The sequence below is a fragment of the Columba livia genome, chromosome 5 (assembly GCF_036013475.1).
Source record: "Columba livia isolate bColLiv1 breed racing homer chromosome 5, bColLiv1.pat.W.v2, whole genome shotgun sequence".
Classification (NCBI taxonomy): Eukaryota; Metazoa; Chordata; class Aves; order Columbiformes; family Columbidae; genus Columba; species Columba livia.
This window is the reverse complement of record NC_088606.1, coordinates 63,876,581-63,888,820: the sequence shown is the minus strand read 5'-3', so window position 1 is coordinate 63,888,820 and position 12,240 is coordinate 63,876,581. Positions and strand designations below refer to the sequence as shown.

The following is a 12,240-nucleotide window of genomic DNA, read 5'->3' as shown; positions in this document are numbered from 1 at the left end:
ACTGTGATGTGCAGACAATGGAATTACGTGGATTTGGGTATTAACCATCTTTAGGGGTGAGTTCATTATTTTTCCACCCCTCACTGACCATAATCTTCCGAAGCTGCCTGTGATACCAACTGCGCTGGAGAAGCTCCATGTCAGAAGGAGATAGTCTAAATTGTGTTTCCCCTGGTTTGTTGGAGCAGCTTAAGGGCAGATCTTGTAAACAAAGGGTTACATGTGTGACCATCAGTGAAAACAGATGCTGAAGCCATATATCACCAAAGACTCACATGGTGCACTTAGTTACGTTCCACATTAAGGGCATTTTTCATTAGTTTTAAAAAAACAAAACAAAACACCACCAACCAACCAACCAAAAATACCCAACCAAACAAAACCCCAATCCACCACACCTCATTGCCCAGGGGGGTTTGTGGAATCTCCTACTCTGGAGACGTTCAAAACCTGCCTGAACACCTTCCTGTGAAATGAAACGATTCTCTATTCCCTCACAAAAACACAAACGTGTGCCTAGGAGTTCATTTTGCTTGCTTTTATATCAGATGGACTAAAGGTAGAGGCTCTGACAGCGTTTCAGAAGACATGAGGAATTTTCCATGCTAATGGTGTAAGTGGGAATTGTCGGAGAAGATCTGCCAGAGCTCAGCCCCTGCTTTCCCACACCCAACAAGGTATTTTCAAGGTACATCTGAATCCATTCCAGCTGACGTCAATGGGAAAACATCAATTGACTTGTGATGAAGCCTCAGCAACGCAAATTGCAGTTGTGAATGACAAAACCAGAAATGCAGTCTGGCTACATGGTGTGAACTTAGTACTGTAGGTTTCCAGAATTGTCAGGGATGAAAACATTAGATAAGTTTGCAAGTCATACATTTCTCCTTGCCTTAGTAAAATTGCCTCTGTGAACTCATTAGCAAAGGATCCATTTATTCTACAAAGTGTTCAGGAAGAAGGGAGTATCTGGTAGTAGCTCCTCAGAAGGGTGTTAGATGAATATGGTTTTGATGAGCTATCAAGCATCATAAAAGGCGCGGACCTCTGCAGAAACAAATCAAACACAGAGGTCTCTCTTCTGCGACTATAGAGGACCTTGCCTGTGACAGAAGCCACCAGTTTGAGGGGAATTAATTTCTGAGCTGCTTTTGAACAGGGATTTTCAGTGTGCTTTGTGCTTCAATGCGCAGTTCCTGCATTTTCTTGTGATTTTAAAGCTTTGTGGAACTTGGGGTGCTTGGAAACTGCCTTGAGGTAGAGCGAGCTGTGATAATTGGGCTCTTGCTTTTATCCTGGGAGGCAGGGACTTGGTACTGCTGAACTGCGCTGGGTGGCAGCTTTTGGCTGAAACTTTTTTTCTGAAGTTGCAACTTGCTGAAAAGGAAAATTTTGTTTTGGAAGTGTTGCTTTCAATTATTATTATTATTTAAAATAATAATTAAAGATATATTTAATACTTCTATCATTTAGTCTGGAAATTTTTGAGGCTTAAAACTTCTGGGTTTTTTCATGTGGAATAAAGATGTGTAAGAGATGCAAATCAAAGCAGACTTAAAATTGAAAGCCTATTGAAATGGATTATTCTGATTGATGTGTATATGAAATGTATCCATATTTGCCACTATGCTTAATTTTGGGATTTAAAAGGATTTTTAAATATCCAGCTTATCTGTATGACAGGGAAAACTCAAGAAATTTTCATCAACTTCAGACTTACATTAATGGTTTAAGTGATAGTACTGCGTAATTTGGTTGATGTGAAAAGAAAAGGTGTATTTTTGGAGTTCTGTGACTAAAGGTTTAGGAGGAAGGAATGGGAAAAGAAAACAAAGAAAAGGCCAGTTAATAAATCTTGTTTGAGATTGACTACATATTGTTTCCCTATGGAAATTTTTAATTTGGAAACTTTGGTTTGGAAGTTGAAATATACACTGCATTTACTTGTTTGTTCAGATTCCTATTTTTATTAGATGAAAGGGTTTTTATTTTAACTTTGTATATGATGAAACTTTTTGGTGCCCAAGGCTCTAGAAAAGGAATATTGTTGGAAAAGCCACTTCTGTGTGCATGTGTGAGCATTTTCTTCGTGTGCCTACAGGTCTGGATGCAGAAATCATTCCTTTGAAAACAGCAAGCTGAAGAGATTAAAAATAGATAGCGTGCCAAAGCTTCCCAAGGACTCAGGAGCTCTGGTGTCTCCTGCCCTGGTGGTGTCTGCAAGAACTGATGGATGCAGAAACCAGGCACCTGCTGAACCTCCACGTGCCCCTGTGTGTGAAGTCCACGCGTGATGGGAATAGCTACTTGCTAGAAACAAAAACGGCTTCAGTCTGTCAATGACAACACCTTAGTGAATGCGTGGTAGAATGAGAATAACTGGTTGTAATCTGGGATTCCCCCAATTCAAGATCTGAGCATGGAAGAGGAGATTTAAAATAACACTAAGGGAATTCCAGACACAGGCAATTTTCATCACAAACCAAGAGTTACCTGCTCTGATCTCCATGTTTCCAGCTAAGGTCTCTGATAGTGGGTCACTGGTAGGAAGAGCCACTTGTTTAGAAGTTTATATGGTTATAGAGTCAACTGTGAAAACTTAGTTTGTTTGTCTCTACCTGAACCCAGATAAATGTATAAACATAGAACAGTTTGGGTTGGAAGAGACCTTCGAAGTTCATCCAGTTCAACCCACCTGCCATGAGCAGGGACATCTTCACCCAGCTCAGGTTTCTCAGAGCCCCGTCCAGCCTGGCCTGGGATGTCTCCAGGGATGGTTCATCCACCACCTCTCTGGGCAACCTGGGCCAGTGTTTCACCACCTTCATCACAAAATAAATTATTTATTCTGAAATCTCCCCTCTTTTAGTTTAAAACTGTTACCTCTTGTCCTATCACTACAGACCCTACTAAACCATTCTCCTCCAAAGCTTGAGTGAAAACTGCTACTGGTGTCAGTGGGAGAGGAGCTAGAGTAACATGATGATTTCTGATAGCGTACAGAAAGTGTGGGACCTCATGCTTTACTCTCCATTCATGTGGACAAAACTTCCTCATCAAGTAGCCATGTACAACAGGGAAACACCCAAAGGTAAAGCTTGATTTGGAAGGTATATTTTATGACATCTGAAGCCAGCCTTGTTAAAGATGCTTAAGGACCAGTCTAGTCAGTCTCATTGTCTTTTATTCACAGCGTCTGTGTTGATATAGGAGGTGGAGAGGAAATACAAGAGAATAATCAGGATATAAAGGTAAGGTGAAACCATTATTTATTGACTGACTGAATTTGCTTCACAATGGTCCCTTGGAGGGATGCTGTTCATACTTCTTATTGGTGTGTTAAACGCTACAAAAAAATGCCATTTTGTGCAAAGAATAACTAATTCTCAGGACTCATGAGATAAGAAATCCTGCGTGGTGTTAGTTAAGTTCATCTGATTGTGCATAACTTCAAGATTTCCTGACATACACAAACTGGATTTTGAAATTGAGATTCTGAATTTAGATTTTACCTGGCATGTTTATAATTGCACATGCTCATAGCTTAATGAAGCTGCATTAAATCATTTGGCAGAGTTACAAAATGTAATAGCCTGTGGCACCTTCTGTCACCTGCAAAGTGGATTATTGTTGCTCTTCTTCATTTTGCTGGGTTAAACAAGTATTTAAGGGTATTGTCCCAGGAATGCGGTTTTTAACAAACACATGGTGTGAGTTCGTTGGCCATTTCTCTTGCTTTTTAATCTTTTGGAAGAAAGTCCCATCTGAGAAGATTTTTTAAAATTATTATGGCAGATTTCAGATTTGATTTTAATTCTGTGTCATAATGAAGGCAATAGAGAGTTGAACGAAATGATGACAGATCCACAAGTACTGCCCCATCTGCTATACTGTCATGGAGAGCATTATTCCTCAAAGCTGAACTTCCAAGATAAAATTACCTGATAATGTAAAGGAAATTTCAGGGTATATTCCCTCAGAATTTTTGTTGGTAGCAGGGAAAATCAAGGGAAGGAGAGGTCAACAAAACTTATATGGATGTTGCATTGTTGGCTTCCAAATAATCACAGTTAAATTAGGTGTATGGAATTATTTTGTTACTGATTTCAAGAAAAAAATGAGGGAAATGAGTTTTAAATTTACCATATACAACCATTCTAAAAATTATTTTTCATTACATTTTTAGAAAAAAATGCTATGAGTTGCAGGAAATATTTGTTTAACTCAAAAAAATTGTTCTGCTTAGATATTTCAAATAAAATTGTTTTTTCTTAAATTAAAATACAACTCGAAGTTTCATCATAAAAATACTGAAGTGCTGAAAGTTCTTTGTCTTGAAGGGAATATAGTTTGTTCTTCATATTCAGTCAATTGAGTTAAATCCCACATAAATTCAAAAATGCTGCAGACCTGAATCTGAATATTTCAGTGAAAAATTGCATTCAGTATTAATTTTCATCAAGTGTAGCAGTGAGTGATATTACCAGATACTGTTATGTATAAATTCAAAGTTTAAAGTAATGTCCTGAATTGGATTTAAATTCTCATAAGAGAGAAGGGGGAAAACAAAAAAGATATTAATATGGGACAGGTTTTCCTCCTGTGAATATATTTTCAAAATTAGATGCATTAGATTTATTCTTGATAAACTTCAACTCTAATTTCTAGACAATTCCTGCAATTGTGAGAACTTAGCTTTGTAATATGTTTAGAGTTTCATGTAAATAAAGTCCAGTACTTACCGGGTAAGTTATGAGGTACTGGATGTGTAAATCTGTGCATTTTGGACTGAAATGAGTGTTTTGATTTCAGAAGTGCTCAGCATCTTCTGCACAAGGTCTAAGATCTTTACTATATAGATATTTATTTATTTATTTTAAATTTATCATGTATTGGCAGTGTACTAGGAAAATGTTGTTATTAATAGAGAAAAGCACAAGATTTCAGTCTTCAGCAATGTCATAAATAATAAATGATATGTCTCCTTTTTAAACTTATGTATTCTTTTTAATTTTTCTTGCAAAATGGTTTTGACAGGTTTGGAACTGATGTATGAAAAGTTACCATTCCATTCAGGAAAAAGAAAAAATGATTTGATATCCAAACATACCAGGGCATCATGGCACATGCCTTAAAGTGCGTGGAGCTCCTTGACTTTGGGATACTACGCTTTGGGATACTACACAGAAGAATACTTTGAGGCTCATTGGCTCTGCAGACACCAGGTATATTGCAATGGATCAGTAATTCTTCATTGTTTTGGCAAATACACGTGCCTATCATGCAGGTTTTTTTAAAAAAAAAAGTGGAGAGAGTATTTTAATGCTATTAGCAGTCAGGTGCTGATGCATCAAGTGCTATACAATTGAGATGGTGAGTTCACTGGATTATGTGTCTACAAACACGAGCACTGAGTTGCATTAGAGAAAACACTGCAGCTTTATTCAATTTGCATTTTTATGTTATGTCACTCTGGATTGTACGAATCTTAACACCTGTTATTAAAATAATGCTTAGCCCATTTCTCCACTTAGAGAGCTTTTTCCCTAGAATTATATCCTTATGCAAGGAAGCAAAGACAAATTACCATGTGTTTTCGAGACATACTACAGCCTTCAGTGATGCTAAATCCATTGCCTGGAATCCAGCCAGAAAGTTTTGATTGGAGGTAAATACTTGCAGTTTTACAACTGTTACCTTTTCTATACACCTAAATGAGTCCACATGGGGTCTAATTGCTTTTCCCAGGGTTATATTTAGTAATTGATTGCAGATGGCTTTTAGACTTTCTCTTTTATGCGGAATTATGCTGAAACTTTCAAGATGCAAATACATTTATTTAATAGAGACTGTCAGCCTGAAAAGATTTCTTGCATCAGCAGTGCGCAATTCTGATTAAAGTATGTTATTCTCTTATTCTTTTTCCCTGTTTGTTTATATTTACTTACACTATACTATTCACTTACTATACAGTGTCTTATTTTTTCACTTTAAGCTCTTTGAAGCAGAAACTGTATTTTTGTTCTAGAAGTTGTGACAATGTCACACCCTGGTGCTCTTAAACACAAACACAAGACACATTTATTCTGTTTTATTTCAAATTTTGGTATTTCTTATTGCTGACATTATATATAAATCCTTATAAGATGGGCTCTGTAGGATGTTGATGTGCTCTTGGTCTTATCTGTGTTTCTTATCTCATGGGTTGAAGCCTTGCCTGCAGTAAGACTTGTGGGTTTTTATTTATGTAAAACTTGTATCTGTTAATTTTGTTTATGAATTGGAAGGGTAAAAAGAAAATCAAAACCAAATCAACAAACACTGTACTGCTTCCCTCATCAGGGAATGAAGAGGATGGTGGTGCATGGTGGTAATCAACTCCGTGTGCTGGTGGGAGTACTGATGGTCTTGCCAAGGCTTCACTTGCCTCTGAGTGAAACCTCTGCAATTGTTAATATACACTATATATGACATTACATTACATCATGTACTATCATATCATATTTATAATGTAAATAGCCCTGGAAGCAGCAGGATGCAACTGAAAAGTTGTATTTAGGTAACAGGGGTATATATCTATAGTGCCACTGGGACATGAAACTTTTGATGCATATGCTAAAAATGTCCCTTAGTGAAAGAGAATGACTTCCAAAACAGACTGGTCTTTTTTTTTGTTTAGGGGACAGATATGTAGTGATAACCAGGATGCACAGAGTAGGTTTCATTAGAGAAATCAGCTTTTCTGTAGAGTGGCCACACTGTGATGTAGCAAGGATGCTAAGGTATTTTCCATATATTTAGCAGAAATAGTAACATAACTGGAAATATGAGGAAGCAAGCATTTTCTAATTGTGGTCTTTATTCACAATTAGGAAAGACTAGTGTTGTTTGAGAAAATTTATATGACACAGTTGGAGATTTCTGTAGAGGCAATTGGTCTTGGGATGCTCTGTTTGACAACCTTTGCAATCTCCGGGTTCAGTAGGTGAAATATGCAGCGTACAGGACTCAAGAGAAGGAAGAAACTCAACCTAACTTTCTGTTCTTAATTTCACCAGGCTATCTAGAAGCTTTTCAGCTGCTGGCGTGAATTTGAACAGCCTAAAACCTCCAAGTTGTATCCTGAGGAAGGGGACACAGCAGCCTGTTCCTTGGGTTAGAGATGGCAAGAGTGAGAGGCTGTCATGTTATCATACTTATTGTTTCAGACAAGTCCCCTGCACAGAGTGACTCCAAAGCAACATGGAGCCGGATTGCTCTGGATCCCTTGTGGCACAGCTTCTGGGTTGATGAACAGTGTGTGGCAAGAAGAAAGCAGCCGAAACCCCGTGTCTATTTTTTTAATGACCTGACGGTAACTTGGAGCCCATTACAGTTTTTCCTGCTTGAAGTAAGTAATCAAACTGCTTATCCCTTCCCACTCAGATTAACGAAACAGTCCTGTTGACAGGAATAGATGAGGGAATGAATCCTAAAAATAAAATATAAGAGAAGAAAGCAGATGGTTCACAGATATCTTCTGGAGAGCTGCAGAGAACAGTCTAAGAGTCTTCTGAGGGCTAATCAGTGCTGTGAGAGCACTGCTGACCTGATCTGCTCCTGTCTTAGGAGAAGGGGAAAGGGGATTATTGATATGCCATTTCTTGCTTTCAGGATTTGAATTCTGAAAGGCTTATGCAAAAGCAGAAGGGAAACTCTTAGTACTGTGTAGTCCATTTAATCTGTGTCATCTTCCCGAAGAGACAGAAAACAAGCTTGTCCTCCCCCTCCTCTGCCAGGTAAATAGAAATAAACACCTCCAGCAAACTTCTTATTGTGCAGTTTTCACTTCTTTTAGTTTTTGTTTTGCCTTTTGTTTTCCTTAAAGCTGTGTCAATTATGTCCCACAGCACAAAACCAAGAGGGCAGGAGAGAATTTTACTTAGTGCCAGGATGGACAGAAGAACACAGTGAGTGACAAATAAGTCTCCAGCTTTGTTGCAATTTTGGTGCAGCAACCTTGTTGCTATATAAATCCAACTGCTGCAAAAGTATCAACATTGTCGTCTTGTCCTTGAGAATGCTGACTGAAACAGAATGTGTTTTCCCCCTGAGTCTGAATTTGCTCTTTATTACCTTCATTATTTTCTTCATTATTTTTGTTTGCAAACTGAGCAGTGAAAAAAATATGCACCATATGGGTTTTTTTTTTTTTCTCCTCAAAAGTAGCAGGACATAAACCACCATTGCCATTTCCTCAGACATTCAGCTATAAAATGTTTACATAATGCTATTATGCTTTCTGCTGTTACATGTTTGTTCCAGTTGTTCATTCCACACTACAAGAAAATACAGACAGGAAAAATATATTAGCTCAGCTCTCCCCAGGTTCAAAACCCTGTTTTGAAATCAAAATTTCAAATAGAGAATCATATTCTTTCTTGTTATTTTCTGGGTTTGTATGTGTGTTTTTATCCCATGAGGGTCTTGCTTTTATTGTATTTTATGTGAATTTTGGGCTTTAGGATCTTAGGGTGCTGTAGTATTTTCTCTCTGATTGTTGAGAAAGATTTAAATTAATCTGAAGATTTTTTGGTAGGTCATTGTGACCTTTACATTTTTGCATTATACATCCTCTTAACTGTGGGAATGAAAGCTACAGTTCACAAATATGTTTACAACCATATAAATGAGGATGTGCATTAAACTGCAGGGGTTGGAAAACATTAGTAACGAACATTATTTGTACCTTGACAAAGCAAAAAAGCATGATTAAGGATAATTGTAGGTAACTGTCATCAAGAGAGAAATGTTTATGCAGTCAGAAGTACCAAAGAGCATTTAAACAGTTTCTCTAAAGGGAGCAGTAAGGAACTCATGGACCCCAGTACATGTCTTCAAAACATGTTAACTTCAAGGTTTTCAGATATTTATTTCTCCTTTATGAATTTAGAAAAATAGTGATTGTAACAATTGTTGGTTTTAATGAGGACTCAGGAATTTTCAGTCTATTTTATCACATAGCTTCTTTTGTTTGAAAAAATGAAATCTGAAAAACATTCCCTCATGCAGTTCCTGATGAAGTGAGGATTCAGATGTTGTCTCTAAACTGTCATTGTGCAGTGTGCCTGGGCGTAAGGTTTTGTTTTGAATTGTGTGCTATTTATTTGCATTTTTATTTATGAATTTTTCTAGGTTTGTCAGCACATCGATTTTCATGACTTCTTATACAAAATAAGACACCTTAATGCCATTTATAGTTGTTTCACACTGTGCATATTTCAGGATGCTGACAGTGGTTGTGATTTTTGATGTTTCAGCAGCAGAATAATAGCACATCCCTAATAAAGCAAAGGACTGGTTTACGCAATTTGGATTCGCACGGTTCTCCCACTGCCTTCCAATGAACTTTTATACGAGTGAAATACGATCCTCATTTTGGTTTTATGCTAAGCTATACTTCAAAGCCAGAGGAAATTCAGTGGTCTTGGGATGAAAATTATTCCCAGAAGACAATGGAAAAAAAAGTTCTGGAGGAAAATGATAACCCTGTAGGTTTATCCAATGAGCATTATAAGGAGTTGTATTTAAAAGAAAACCCTCTGGTGATAATTAAATGCAGCTTAAACCTTGATCAAATTCCATCACTGGGATCAGACTCCCATTACTGAATGGTACAAAATGAGCTATTGCTGATGCTGGAGTTTAACAATCGCTTATTAGCAAGTGCTATAGTGGTATCACAGTAAGTGCAGACTGGAAAGCCACCTCTTAAACTGGTTCAAGTGCTTCTGTTTTCAAGCAGATTTTACAATATATAGAAGCTGGTTTATGCACTGCATGCTAATACATCGTAATGGGCAGACTGGTAGGCTGCAGTGCTGTGCTTAATTTTATCTGGAATTATTTTTGTCTGACGAAGAGCTTGGTGTTGTGGATGTACAGAAAACACCTTTTCTATCTGAATGATGTGTATTTGAAAGTGAAGCTCTGTATTTAAATTAACCAAAATTTATGAAATACAGGTACCTGCTACATTTGCTACCAGCTGAATTCTGAAAAATGGCCAAGTTTGAGGGTGTATTTTTTTGTTTTTTTTATTTTTTCTCTCACCTGTAATTGAGAGGGCTGCAAGTCTGGGTGTTCACAGGAGGGGGAAAAGAATCCGCTGCAGAAATCTTTTCAGTAGGTGATACAGGTGCAAACACTAATTAGGCCACAGATGAATAAGCCCAGGTTTTTTGTGCCAGCCCCTGCGCTTGCGTCCACATTGGCATTGCCATTTACTGCGGTTTGTATGAGAACATGATTGAAAAGGTTTATTCAGGGAAGAACCGAGGTGTGTTGGCAGAGCTGGACGGGCTTGGAAGCTCAAGCGGTGTTTGCCAGCCCTTTCCTCTCCTCAAAATGTTAATTCCTGGCTGTATTTTCACAGGGAGGCTGAAATTTCTGGGGCTGCTGGTCTGTGGGATGCTACCTTTCTGCGTGAAAAATTGCTCATCTCATGCACAGTATCTCCTGAAATAAAACAACCAGAAAGGCCTGGAGAAAAAGAGTGGAGTTAGACAAGGGAAAATAATATTTCTAAAGCTCTTTGTGGTCTGTTCCTTCCACAGCCTGGCTTGGCGTGATAAGGTGCACATTAAAACCAGGCTGGTGCATCCCAGATAACTTGAATAACGTTGCCTGCAGAGCCAGTTCTACATTCTCACTAGGTTTCTACTTCTTTCTACACCTCTGTTTCTTTGCTCTTTTTCTGAGAGTATTGCAAGTTAATGTCTGATACCTGCTCTTTCTCACCTTAAAATTGTAATCCTGTACCTGAAATATAATTTTTTGATTGCAGTGAAACAATGCTGGAGTGGAGTGTCACTTTGAAGGCCGTATTCTCAGAGGCTGTAAGGCTATTTACATAAGCAAATAAGTATATTAGGGAGAGTTGCAGTAGAGGCAATGCATCAGAAACTAGACTTCAATATCAAGCCCCAACTTGCATGGTGAGACCACTAAATTGAGAGAAATGTATTTCTTCCATGCTAGTAAGACCCCCCCATGTCAATGTATGCCACTGAGTGGAAATAACTTGTCTTTTAAAATTAGTAGTTATTTTCGAGCCATAAAAGCATTGTAGTATGTATAAAGATAATTCAGTCACCAGAAAAAAAGTCCATTCTGTACGTACCTGCTATTTAGTAAACCATAGTATTTTTAAAATATTCAGAAAATGTGAAATATCATCAGGAAGCTCACTAAACAGAGCATTTCTTTAGTACTTTGAGTGCCTCTTCAACTTTGTAAAGAAGATAAATAAGCCAGTACATATTTATGGACTATATTTTATTCATGGATAAGACATGATGTAAAGTAATTGATCAAGGATCTCAACCATGAAAACCAAAGAGTTTAATTAAAGTTAATAGTGTTAAAGTGAGAACATACTCGACAGATGAAAAATGAGACAACACTGAGATGACCAGGAGAAGAAACTTGCATTAAAAAGTATAGTAAAAAGGCAGAAGCAGAGCAGCGACTCAACTAAATCTCACACTTCACTAAAAATGTGTTGAATTCAGAACTTTTAGCCTGTAATTCCTACCCTTGGACTGTAGATCCCATTTAATGCTTGTGTGTCCTGAATAGCAGTCTATGAAAAAACCCAAGCAAAAATCTCCTACACTAAATCTCTGATTTTGCAGATAATGATATTATTTTTCGAGCTATTCATTTTTAAATTTCACAAGGCAGTGGGCTAAGATGTTGTTTTAAGGTGTTGTCTTTTGCTCTATTCATAGCACCCCAATCTCTCATGTATTTAAAATAACATAATATCATGTACATAAGAACTTCCACTGACTTTATGGCAGATACTAACAGAGAAACCATAAGTGACTTGAGTTAGGAGCTGTGTGATAACAAGCAGTGCTGTTAACTTTCATATGCCCACAGTGTTCAAAAGTTGCTGAGGTGTGTGATATGGCTGTTCCAATTATTTTATTCAATATGATGAAATCTGAAATGCTACTGCTGGCTCAGCAGCTTTTCAAAAGATTGATAGATGTCTTAATTTCTTTAATTGCTTCAGACTTATTACAAATCCTAAGTCAAAACTGAGGTATTACCTGTGTTGACTACTTTCATCTTTTTGCAATATATGTTATTAATTGATTATGACATTTGCAGTTTTACAGGTGAATGTTGTCTGCTTTCACTCTCCTACTGTCTCCTTTCAACCTTATAACCTTTTGATACTTGTGACTTCAG

General features: G+C 37.5%; 1 long non-coding RNA gene across 1 annotated transcript; it reads left to right on the top strand.

The window, feature by feature from the left end:
- The first annotated feature begins 1,923 nt into the window (after nucleotides 1-1,923).
- On the top strand, nucleotides 1,924-7,368 carry LOC110354991 (uncharacterized). Its single transcript, XR_010473305.1, has 3 exons — nucleotides 1,924-3,251; nucleotides 5,038-5,225; nucleotides 7,209-7,368. It is a non-coding gene; the product is annotated as an uncharacterized LOC110354991 (long non-coding RNA).
- The last annotated feature ends 4,872 nt before the right edge of the window (nucleotides 7,369-12,240 follow it).